This window comes from Micropterus dolomieu, linkage group LG01 (genome assembly GCF_021292245.1).
Source record: "Micropterus dolomieu isolate WLL.071019.BEF.003 ecotype Adirondacks linkage group LG01, ASM2129224v1, whole genome shotgun sequence".
NCBI lineage: Eukaryota > Metazoa > Chordata > Actinopteri > Centrarchiformes > Centrarchidae > Micropterus > Micropterus dolomieu.
Window position 1 is genome coordinate 31,621,101 of NC_060150.1, and position 13,248 is coordinate 31,634,348.

Here is a 13,248-nt window from a genome sequence, read left to right on the forward strand (position 1 = left end):
GTCTTACTGCTTGTCGACAGCCTGCTTTTGGCCTGTTGCACGGGTCCCACGCTAGCTGCCCGATCCTGGCTTTTTGCTAGGGATTCTCCGGGGTTCTCCGTGTCTGATTGAAAACGCCTCCTCCGTCTGGCAATTCGGCTGTTTGACCACGTGGCTTGGTCTGACCTCGGTGAAGTTGGCTCGACGAAAAAGGCTTAAAATGGAACTTGGTCGTTCCTGAATTAGTCCAGTGTAACTTAACGGACTGATAATTTTAACAAACAAAAGAAATAAAGAAATTAAAAACAAACTGAAGGGCAGATCGATGTCGCGGCACTTCAGGTGTGTAGCTTCAGGCGAACAAAAGGCCTGTCTCGCTGGCCGAGTCAGGGCGTTGCCTGGCGAGGCACGCCAAAGCGTGCGGAAGCGTCCAGCGAGCAGAGCAGAGTGGAAGAGAGCCAACAGCGAAGAGAAGAGAGCGAAGAGAAGAGAGCGAAGCGAGGTCGCGTGTCGCTCTTTTGTTGCCTGGGGCGTGGTTCCCCAGGGGGCGTCTCAGGTTTCCCAAGGGACTGCCTTTCTAAACTTCATGTCTAAAGAAAAGAAATCTATTTGCACGTATTATAATCAAATATTTTCCACAATCGAACGGTTGTACTGTTGTAGGCATTTGGTAACAGGAAACAATTGTCACATTATTGGTCAGGATATTTATACATTTAACAGCATTTCTGACGAGGGCATGTAATACTTATTTCACTCTAATTAAACTTAATTAAATGCTTTGAGTCTTTGGAGACTGCAGTCTTTTTACATTGAAAGTTCGGCTGTCCTGGATTATGTCACACTTAGGTGAGACAAGGAGTATCCCTTTAATGGGATAATAAACATAGAGCAAAGTCAGTTGCCATGGAAACATGTGTGGGGGGGCCAGTTTTGATAGGCTGTTCAGGGAAATGCCAATGGCTGGTTCGTGTCCCTTTGTCAGTTTAACAGTCAGGCCCCGCGTTATCAGCTTCGGAATCAAAATGGTGCCAGTTTTATGGTCGGGCTAGCACTTTGAGAAAGCAACTTTGACCCCTCCCCTTCTTCTCTGGGGAGGAGAAAGGAATTTAGAGTAGCTCCAAGTTTATTCAATATAAAATCCACACCGTTGTTCACTACACAACTTTCATTATGGTTTCCGATGTTTTCATTAATATGAAAAGAAACATGCACAACTTAGTTTAATATATATTAAAGACACACCAAGTTTCTAAATAAATATTTTCTTCAAACTACAAAATAGGGATGTCTGGAGAGTTTTAACTCTCCGCAGTACATTCATCCAACTCATCATTTCAGGTCAAAACGTAATGTCAGGCGAACAGATCTTTGTAGGTTGGAAAGGGATATGAAAATAAAAAAACATGACACGCTCCATTCCAGCAATCATTTATCAATGAGGATTAATGATGGACATTGTCTGACAGGAGATGCGCTGTTTGACAGCTGTGTGGAATGAAATCTAAAATACAGCACCATAACTTTGAGGACAAAGATGCTGAGAAGGATCCTTAAACTTAAATTTCCTTTGACACACTGTTTTGTAATATCTTTGAACTCTTACCACAGGAAATGTTTGAACCACTTTGTACAGCTCCAGGAATCAGTGTCACACTAAATATAGCATTTATTTTGTTAATGCTACTTCAAAAATCCCTGAAATGGTCATCCGATATGGAGAGAATGTTAAAATGTATTAAATTCGACTTATTGCAACTGTTTTAGTTGTTTTAAAGATAATATAGCACCTATTTTTGATTGTGGGTGTTTATGCATATTAAAAAGTGTTTACATGCTTGTCTGCAGAGGCATACATGTTAGTTGTGGTTTGCATGTTTATGTGTGTGTGCATTTGTCTACATGCATGCATCTCGGCCTCGCTCCATCTCTCAGCAGCGCTAACTGAATTATGCATTATTCAGAGTTTAATATTTGACGTTACATGGAGGTAAATTGAAGCTATCAATCATCCAAGACATTCATATGTGGCAGACGTTGGGAATAATTTTTGAAAGGCAGTCTTTGGAAATCAGGAGTGATTGGCTGGGGAAATTGGGTGTGGAAATTATAATTATTATTTCTTCATTTTTCAAGCTTTGCCTCATTCTGATGACATTAGCATTATTAGCCTTATGTTAGGGATAATTATTCTTTGAGCGCTTGAGGATGCTGGTGCAGTGCACACAGCTCATGAGTTATATATTCAAAACTCAGAAAGTCAGACGTTTCCACGTCTAATTTACATGTCCCTCATTTTGAAAAAAACAGGTGACCACTAAATCCATTTCATATGGAACAATATATTTGATAGTCATAAAATTATACTTAAAATTCTAATTAAATGACCAAATTGGCATGAGTCCATTTTAAAAAACCATAATGGTTCAATATGTCATTAACAGCTGTGTGCCTGTACCTGTGTGCAAGTGTGTGTGTGTGTGTGTGCGTGCATGCACTCAAATGTGCGTGTCCTTCCTTGAATGCTTGCAGGGTCAAGAGACTTCCTATCAGTACCTATCATTTTCAGAGTGTCTTCGCGTGATAAAAAATGACACACTGAGCCATTTTTTAAACATTTGTATTTGAAATGTGATACAGAGTGTTAGCTACTCTGAGGCCTATGTAACAATGTCAAAGAAAATACTGACTGTATCTAGTGTACAACAGGGATTTTTGGTGTGTGTGTTTCTTAATAAAGCTGGTCCACAGAAAATAAAATTCCTACACCAGTACTGAACACTGAACTGGAACTGGTTTCGAATTTATTAAAAACGGATAGCTTTTTTACACTTCTTGATGTCTGGAATGGAAGATATGACAGCTGCACTTCAGTTGGCTATTATGCACACACACAATTACAAAGTGTTAACGATATGGCCGACCAAAGCCAGTGTGGCCAAGACACAAAAGTCCTCAGTGATACAGTAAACTGTAAACACTGTGCAAGAGGGGAAGTCCTGAGAATCACCTAACAGTATTACTTTTGTATGACATGATAGAAAATACTGTATGTATACTTTCCTTCATTTTATATTTTACCAAAAACAATCACAAAACTAAAAGAGTGCACTCAGCAGAGAACCAATGTACGCCAGGTGTGTGTGGGGGCATGTGGGTGGGGAAGAGGGAGTGCAGGGCATTCTGTGTGTATGTATGCATGAGAGTGGTGGAATGAAAGAGAAGAAGCTTTGTTGGTATAGAATAATGTAGTACAGTGTACATTCTCCAATATATAAATGTATGCAACATTTAAATAAACAGTTTTAATATAGTTTAGTCTTCGTTTTGAATAGTCTAATGGTATTGTAACCAAGTTAGGGTTTGCCTAACTAATAAACTTAACAATGAAACAGTAATAAGTCTAAACTGAATTTGACATTCTTATTCATTTACAACATTTTGTTTTTCCCTCCCAAACAAAGAAGAATTCATTCTCATTCATTTGTCCCTCCTGATACCCTTACAGTCAAGATGAATGTAAATATAACAAAAACAGGGATTTGTTCATCTCATATCAAACCTAACTTTAGTGGATCATAACGTATGGAATTAATTTGCAGAATCTCCTGTTCAAGAGGAGACCAAGCTTTTCTATGGATGTCAGTTTTTAAGCCACGAAAAAGGCAAAATGTGGCCTGCAACAGATTTAGGTCTTTTTTTTAGCCTAACCAATTGCCAGAAATGCCTTTTGCTATTTCGTCACTATAGACTGTATTGTATCACAATTTAAAATGGCAAATACTGCTGAAAAGAAAGTCTAAGCTTTACGATAAGCTCAGTCAATATTTTTTTCCAAAAACTGTGAATCAGAGCAACCACAAGACATCATTGAGCATACATGTGCACAAAAAATATTAGGCTGATGGGTCCAGTAGCATGCAAGATAAGCTGCGGACAGACACACAATCTCTCTCCCTCTCACTCTCTTACTCACTGACTCACTCACTGACTCACTCACTCACTCACTCACTCACTCACTCTCTCACACACACACACACACACACACACACACACACACACACACACACACACACACAAACACACGACCAAATGCATGATCTCCCCCCCCCCCAGGCTTAAGCCTGGTGGAGATAATAACTAGTCATTTACGAAAAGTCACTGTCTAAAACTGCTGAAAATATCCTCTATTCTCTATTTTTCCCTCTCTTTTAAAAAAAAAAAAAATTGATACATTTCTATGTTTTTACACTAATAGCTAGCTGTAAATAATAGACATGGATGTTAAATTGACATTGTTGATTTAATTATACCTGGAACAGGGCCAATTGTCCTTACGTGGATGTGAGTGCGACTGGTTGTCTGTCTATGTGTGGCCCTGCGATCCTGTACGCAGGATAAGTGGTTGACGATTGATGGATGGATAGAACAGGGCACTGCTAAAACTCTATTTGCAAGGTACCTTGCGTTTCTGGGCTGCAGTACAATGCTTGCTTTAAGACATTGTTGCACAATGACTGGCTGAAATGACATGCCTCATATACCCAGCACAGCAGAGTTGAATTTGACAGCAGAAAATAAAGATCTGCTATCTGAAACATCAGATTTTGGTGACAGCCTCTCAGGAGTAATCCGCTCTAAAAAACTGAGAGGCGGCAGCTCCTCCTGCCTCAACAGTTTAATGCAGCCACAAGGAATGTTACATTACAAGTGAGAAGACTGATTCTGGCTTATCCTTTATTCTCACACATTAATCCTATCTTTCTGCTATCACTAGCATTCCAGCTTCTTCCTCAGATTTGAATAACTCACACCTGAATACAAAAAGTGATCACATATTGTCAGTCCAAACACTTTCTGGAAAATACAGGGAAAATATAGGGAAAATATGAAGTAGGCTATAGACAGGTTGAAGGTTGTTACACCACAGCAGAAAGAAAAAAGAACACATGATCACTATCAGGTCTATAACATGTTAAGTGTGCCCAGTGGCAGCATTATTCTTTGATGCACAAATAGAAATGGTGGTTTAATGCTTTAAGCTGTTAATGCACTTCATACAAGACTGTGCTGAGTAGGTATTTCATTGTCATAACAGTCCCTCAGGGTATAGTACAAGACTAGGAGACAATTTTAATAATGCAATAAATGCAAATATTTTAAAAAGCATACATGACACAAGCCTGTCAGCCTAACCTTAACCTTTTAAGTTATTGCATTTAAGGCTTGCAATATTTGGATGGATTTAGTGCAGTTGTTCATTTTCAACAAATCAAACCTGGACTTCTTATGAGTCTTAGCTGTAAGATACAGCTGCTTAAAGCAATAGCCAACTTTATAATCTGTCAAGAGAGGAAATATAATGGAGCATGTAGCCTGCTGCCTGTATTGATAGTGTGTGTTGTGCTGATGAAAGATCAAGATCTTTGTCCATTTGTATGCCACATCTTCTTGCAGCACAAATAGCCTGGCAACTTTTTAGGACTCCTTTGTAGATCTACTCTGTATTCTTAACTAAATATAAGCGGATCCCTGTAGTCTATACTCAGATGGCCACAGTTGTATACCATAGGGTATACACTTTCTTGATTGTAGTTTTTGCCTTTGTTGGCAGGTTAAAAAAAACTCCAAATGTAGACACGCTTCTTACCCATAGGGATATGACACCATATTTTCAGTAGATGGCGCATTTCTGTGGTTCGATTGAAGCATGTGCAGCCCAGTAATAAATTAGCGCTGGTTTGAGCAAGATGGCAGCATCTGTCTTCACTTGTCCACAGGTACTGAAAAATGTATATTTAACCACTAGGTTATATTAGCATGGATATTTATGATGTAGGACATGTTCTTTAATGTTTGAAACTTGGAACATTGTTTTGCTAACTTTCTGAGCATCACCAAGGCCACTAAGAGTAACAGTTAGGCCAAACATTATTTTCTATATAGAAGAAACAGACAATATGACTCTTTTCAGTGTCAATAACTGGTCCTTATTTTGCTCTGTATTTGGGGAATGTTAGGTGTCAGTGGTTATAATTACATTAACCAGACACAATTTGACTCAGCTTTTGAAGTTAGCTTATTGTCGTTTTCATATTATTAGTTGTTGCCACCCTGTTGTGTGACCTTAATGGCGCTGTGTGCCTGCAGGTATGAGACTGAAAATTCTGTGAACAAAGGAATGATGTTTTTAGCTAACTGCTGTAGAGTAAGTGTTAGCATGCATTGTGTTAGATGTACAGTGGGGGTAAATGTGAAGCCAAAGTGTTTATTGGGCATTGTAATTATTTGTGTTCATGTTTTTTTTCAGTAGAAGGTTTTATAATGATTTAACCAAAATAAACTTGCATGACATAATATGCGTTAAATATTTTATTATGTTAATAGCAGGTCTAAACGTAAATGAGACAATTAATAATATTCTGATATCCCAGTGATAAAAGAGGACTGGCTTTAACTCCTGTCACACTTTTCACTGATCCACAGTGCTGTCTAGCCTGTGTATCCCTTGCTGCTGGTCAAGATATCCCCTTGGTGTGGAGAAGGTAAGACCATTTTGCCTTGTCATAATGTGGAAAAGCACAGGTGTTCTTAATAACATTAAGGAGGGCTCTGTCATATTCAAGTGTCCCAGCAAGCCAAGACAGTGTGACAGTGAGCCAGCATGCACACTTACAGGACCCTGAAACTGCCACATCAAATTCAACCGTCATTAATTGTATTACCTACACCTGTGCTTTTCCTACTGTGACATGTCAAAATGTCTTCCGTGATAAACGCAAATTGTGTGTTAGCATACAGTAGATCTGCAGGAGGATTTAAGCTCCACCTGCAGTATTTCACATCCCCAAGGAAGCTCCTTGTTTTTGTACAGCCATCATGCATTTCTTTCCAACCTAGATTGCATTTCAAAGCCTTGTAAATATTTTAACAGTGTCATTTCATGTGAAGGGGGTGGAAGCTCGCTTTTGATTGTGCTCCTTAGAGAAGCCACACACTCAAACATGCTGAGGACAATGGCTTTGTGATCACGCAATACTTGGGATATAGCATGTGGATGGATCAGGAGATTGGACTAAAAAGAACAAAATATGAAGAAATTAGAAATTCTTCTGCATTTATTGTTTATTATGAATGCCAGCTAAAGGTAGTAGCTAAAATGATGTCTGTTTAGTGTTGAATTTTGATGCACAGATATTGTGTGGAGCCTTGGAAAGCCCATTATGTTTGTGGCATGAAAATAGAGACGTACATTTTCTAAAAACTTGGAAATTAAACCATTACGATGACATTTTAAAATGTTTGTATTTTTTTCATACATTTTGATTGATCCAAAGAAGTGTAATATATTGTTGTGTGAATGTTCATTTTCAATTATAAATGAATTACAGAAATAATTACAAAATCCATGCATATTCACAGAAATACAGCAGATGAAACAAAGGAAATAGGAATGTATTTTGAGATTGGAACAACAGAAAGGAAATTAATAATTAATTTAAAATTGTATATACCAAGTAAAATAGACATAAACAAACCCAAAACCTTAGTTGTCCTGTAGTTTCCTTAAAATAGTAGATCAAATTCAACATTAATGATTAAACCATTGTGTTTTGCAACCAAGGGTCACAGCAAACAACAATCAAACCAATTTGATTTTAAAATGTAAAAGTTAAAAGAGAAAAAAAGGATGAAAACAGGATAAAAGGGAAGATAAGGTTAGAGGGGAATGCAGCCAAGCCAACGAGGCATAGAGTTAGACAGCTGACGGCTCATGGGGTAAAGGGAATGGACACCGCACTGAACCTCAGAGGAAGTTGTGTGCATGTACTGAATGCATATGTCTGTACATATGTGTGTGTGTGTGTGTTTATCTGAGCACGCACATGTCCCTGTAAGGTGTGTTCTGCTGGAAGGAGGCAGGTGCGGAAGCCTGTCAGGTCATGGTGTGAGCATGGGTCAGAGGTGCCCATCCTGCCAAATCCTTCGACTCGGGGTGTGAGTAACCTCTGTGTTCGCACGGGCATGCATGTGTTTTTGCCGGTGTGGAGAAGAAGTACTTTCTATAGTGAGCAGACAGTGACAACCAAGTAGACCAAATGCCCTCATTTAATAGAAATTACCAACCATACTTAAAACCTAGAAAATTTGTTGGTAAGATGTCTGTCGTTTAAGTCTTTAAACCTACCTTCCGCTACTATTTCACACTCTGTGTTCAACTACAAAACCCTCAAACAAAATTACTGTTTTTAGTGAAATCAATTGGCTGATTGGTTTATCAAATCTGTTGAACTAAATTGTACTTTACAAACAATAATCAACATGCTTTTTAGGATCTGAATTAATGTAATTTCCAGGATATGAAATATTACTGTATATCAGTATAAACTGATCTATTGTAGTGTCTAAAATAATGCTTACTGAGTATGTGCTGATACCAAATCCAATCCACTACTTATATTTAGTTAAATCTTGATTGAATATTAGAAGTGTGAGATTAAAATGTGATAAGAACTCGTCAGGTTAAAGAATTTACTACTTAATAGAAATAAAGTTCTATTTATTTGTGATTGAATGTGAATGAATTAAATCAAACATTTATTGAACATTTGTTATATTGTTATTGAGGAAAATTATATCAGTTGAGTTGTTGCTTTGTCTGAGTAGCAGATATATATGCCTGCAAAGATCTACAGAGTAAGATACGGTAGTCCCGTGACTGCTTGTTTGGTTTTCTCCTTTGCAGACCTGTAAACTTCTGAAGAAATGAGAAGTAGTACAACTTTGATGTGATGTGCAATTTTGTTTCCTGTTGGAAGTTTTTCTTATGTTGTTTACACTTTGTTCTCCAAGGGACCCTGCTAAATGCTGCGTCCTCTACTACACTGTCAAAAACAGGAGGCTTTGTCTGAGCTTATCTGAGCCAAATGACATGTCAGGCCATCAGTCCTCCTCAGTTCAACGGGAACCCTCACACAGCTCAAATCAGCCAGAATGCGCTGCAATTAAATGTGTCCCCAGTGCTGCAAAAGCCCCCACTAAGCTGAGGGTCCTGTTACATTGTACCCTGCAGGACATAACAGATCTATTTAATAGTAGCTAAGCTGTGCTTGCTGAGAAAAGCCCAGGATGAACATTGAGGTGGTGGAGTTTTGTGACTTTTCATGGCGGAAGTGTTGGTACTGGGATTATCTCTAAAGTAGGCGATATACTGTGAGCCAATTTTGCAATTTTCTGAACATACCACCTGTCTAGACTAAGGCTGATTCGGGGAAAAAAATTATATATAATATAATGTAATTTTTGCTAAAGTTTATTTATTATTCACTGTGTAATAGATAAAACATGTCATGGAGCTTACCAACATGAGACACCATCAAAATAAAACACCCTGTGCTGACTCCCGATTGTATATCAACAATAAACACAGTTAAAACAGACACAATGAGCTAAACACGTTCTTTCAAATTGCAGTTTTGGTTTGAAAATGATTAATCGTTTAGCCCTAGTCTAGACACTAATTGCAAAAGGGTTTGTGCCTATACATGATCACTGGCTACTTTACACAATGAATGGTTCACACTCATATTTATTGTTGTATGCAGAAGCTCAAACATTGCATTGCTGCTGGGTTTGGAGTCAAATTTCTTTACTTTTAGTGATTCAGTCTTTGGCTACAAGAATGCACTTATCAAAATCACTCAAACCTTGCTTTGCTTACTGAATGTAGTTGTATTTGTTGCTTGTATTCGTCAGTTTACTGAATATTGTGAATATTTTGTCAGATATCTGATGAGCCAATGCCGTAGAGCAGGGGTTTTCAAAGTGTGAGGCGAGCCTCCCTATGGGGGCTCCAAACAGTTTCAGGGGAGGCTCAGTGAATTGAAGTGAAACAATATTACATTACTTATTGCATTAGTTATCAAAAGAGATCACATAGAATAGCCTACCTGTGTGAGGGTTTAGAGATAAAGTAGTTTTTGGGAACTGTTTTCCCCCCATCAGTCAGAAAATAATAAATGCCTTAGGACAGACCTTTTTAAAAACCATTTAGTGTAGTCAGATGTTATGTCAAACAGCAGTATTAGGCTATTTTGGCTCAAATGTTGAGTGTCTATGAGATCAAATAACATAATCATGATCCCATAGGTATCCAGGAATTGAGGGAAACTTGTGATGCGGTGGTGGGGCGCCGTTTCCCAAGCTTTTTCTGAAAGGAGGCCTGCAGTCTTAGACTTTGAAAACCCCTGCCATAGAGCACTCTTCCTGTTTTTCCTTTTCCCTCTATTCAGAGTTAAATAGTGTAGATTTGCAAATTTTCCTATGAATATAAAATAACACACAACCAGTGAGTACAGATATTGTGACTTGTTAAAACAGGTGTAACTAATAACGGCTGCATTTCATTTGGTGGTGCCAGTGCAGGGGCTCTGGTATTGTGCAGGCTGACGCACTGGCATGGCTTACTGGCACAGCTAAATGGAACTAAGCCATCATTAATGTTATTAGTTACACCTGTGATTTTCCTGCCATGTGCCTATTTCAAAATACAGTAGGTTTTAGTGCTACAGGCATAACTGGATGGTTTGTGGAACCAAAACCCCAAGCCATCACAGCGCAAAACTGTTGCCAAGGAGCCACAGATTAAATTATTGATGGGGCAAATGTTTACGTAGATTCAGTCTGTTGTGGCGGTTCAGGGCTCCAGTTTATAGCCAGAGGTAGAAAACAACTGTAAGACTGCGCAAAGAAGGTGAGGAAAGTCTTTCCTCTGCCCACTGACTTGCACATTTGGCTGTCTCATTCAAGAGAAATGCGGCACTCTGCCAGCTTCTGTAATATGGGATTTGCTGGGGTTCTGGTTGCTCAGGAGCCAAACTGTGGTGACTCATCTCCACTCAGGAGGGGAGATGCCAGACACAGTAGTGGTGTTTGTCAGTGAGAGTGAAAATAACCATCTGCGGGCCTTCTCGCTAGCATCTTTTATTTACCGACACCACCCTGTCTGGCTTGCCGTCTGTCTGATGGCTGATAGACTGACTGGATGTTGATTTGCAGGCTGTCTGGAGCTTCACTGACTTTGTAAGCTGACTTGTTGGATGCTAATGGCTCACTTATCCTCTGTCTGATCAGCTCTTTTAATGACATTACTGTGAATAAATATTTGCTCTCAAAAAAACCTGCTTAAAACTGTAAACCACTAATACTAAATATGGCTGGACTTGCACTGCACAAGTGTACACATCAGTATGTGCATATAGAATGTGTTGGTTCAACCGAAGCTAGCGCAGATTTGAATGTCCACATCTATGTTAGAAGTGAAGGGCTGAAACTAGCGGCAAATTATAAAGTAAGACACTCAATGATTAAATCCCACACTCAATCAGTTCATTATTTAGTCTTTTACTGAAGTTGGGGCAGCTGTATTGACAAAATCCTGTCCCCATGGTCTGCTCTGTCTAAAACCCACAGACCAATTTCATGATTCTCTGACTTTTTATCTCACTCTTTCTCTCTCTCCCTCTCTCTTTTCTTAGCTCAGCAGGAAAGAGACACACAGGCTTTTATTGAAGATTTAAAACAAAGCAAAAACAAATAATCAGTAAATATTTACAGAAGAAGGGTAAATTCTAATTCATTTTACATTTGATAGCTGGCTCATTTAGAAGTGTCAAATGATGCATCTGTTATCACTCACAGTGTATCCAGGCCTTATGATAAATTGCAGCAAAGAGAAAAGACAGATATATCCATGCAGGACTGATGTTAATTTGTTAGTGTTACAGTTGCTGAGGTGGTGTTTGATGAAGGTTGAAGAAGACCCAAATGTTGTGATTTTTGTGTCTTTTTTTTTTAAGTGAATAATCATCTTTTTCAAATTAACTATTCAGCTAGAGACACATGTAATTTTCCCGTATCCTGAATGAAGTAATTAAAATCCTGATAAGTGGGGCATCACATTTTAACGAGTCTATAAGGACCCGTATTTGTGTATTGACATACTGGCAGTGACACAGGTGAGAAGTGTGACACCGTGTGTGTCTGTGTGTGTCAGACTAATTGCTTTTTAGAGTCCAAGCCACAAGTACCCAATACACAGTATTGTAGCTCAGGGTTGTTTGGCACACTGACTGACTGATTGTATGTTGGTGATATTGGCTGATATTAACTATCATACTATCTGTCATTTTCTAATCACTGTACAAGATCCTTGCATTTTAGCATAATGTCAGAATTTCTTTGTTTCTTTATATACTACTTAAATTCAAGGCTTATCTATAAAACACTATTTCTCATAGCATATAAGGTAGCACATCATAACAGTGTCGTATTTGGTGCTCAGTATAGCAAATACAAAATTGAGCGCTAAGGGTTTTAAAGTACCTTACCTGTGTGTCAGCTGGTGACTGTGTTGAAAGCGGACCAAATCAGCCAAACTACAATAAGTAACTCACTGTTTTCATGCAGTATCTTTGCCTTAAAAATAAATCAGTACCATGTCATTTTTGGTGTTTTGATAAATTAATAAATTCCGTTGAATGAGAAAGGCACTGAGTGACTGTACATCAGAGAGGTAAACATTTATATTCTCCCTTTGTTAGCTACTTACACTGTACAATATTATAAACGCAACACTTTTGTTTTTGCCCCCATTCATCATGAGCTGAACTCAAAGATCTATGACTTTCTCTATGTTCACAAAAGGCCTATTTCTCTAAAATATTGTTCACAAATCTGTCAAAATCTGTGTTAGTGAGCACTTCTCCTACAAGTATAGATTGACTTTAGCTGTTGCTTTTAGCATATGATGATTCATGTTGTAGTAGACCTAAATTTATTAGTTATGCATTTTAATAAATTTCTGAGAATTGATACCCAATTATGAAATTTTAAGATTCATAAAATCATTTTATTTAATTCCTCGTTAAGGGCACCACCGGAGTTGTTATAATCCTAGAGTCTCCGGACCTCTAGGTAGTTTTGAATAATTACACAATTATTACTAGTGATCAGTTAGTTAATAATCGCTCAATTATCTTAAATCAGTCAGTCAGTCTCATATCTAAAGGGTCAATTCTCTTGGCAGGAACTATAAATAGGCAACACACACAGCTCTTGATTATATTACAGTGAATTTATTCTCTAACTAAGGTGATAAAAAGATGGTTGGATACAGGGAACATAAACATTTGCTGAACAATGAGCCTGGAGGTTCGATTGTGGGAAGCATTTGACTCATACGGCATAGGAGCTAATTAAAGTAAACTA

General features: G+C 38.3%; 1 protein-coding gene across 1 annotated transcript in view; it reads left to right on the forward strand.

Annotated features, from left to right (window-relative positions):
- ctnnd2a (catenin (cadherin-associated protein), delta 2a) overlaps positions 1-13,248 on the forward strand; it is a 280,580-nt gene that overhangs the window by 28,571 nt on the left and 238,761 nt on the right. The window lies entirely within an intron of this gene.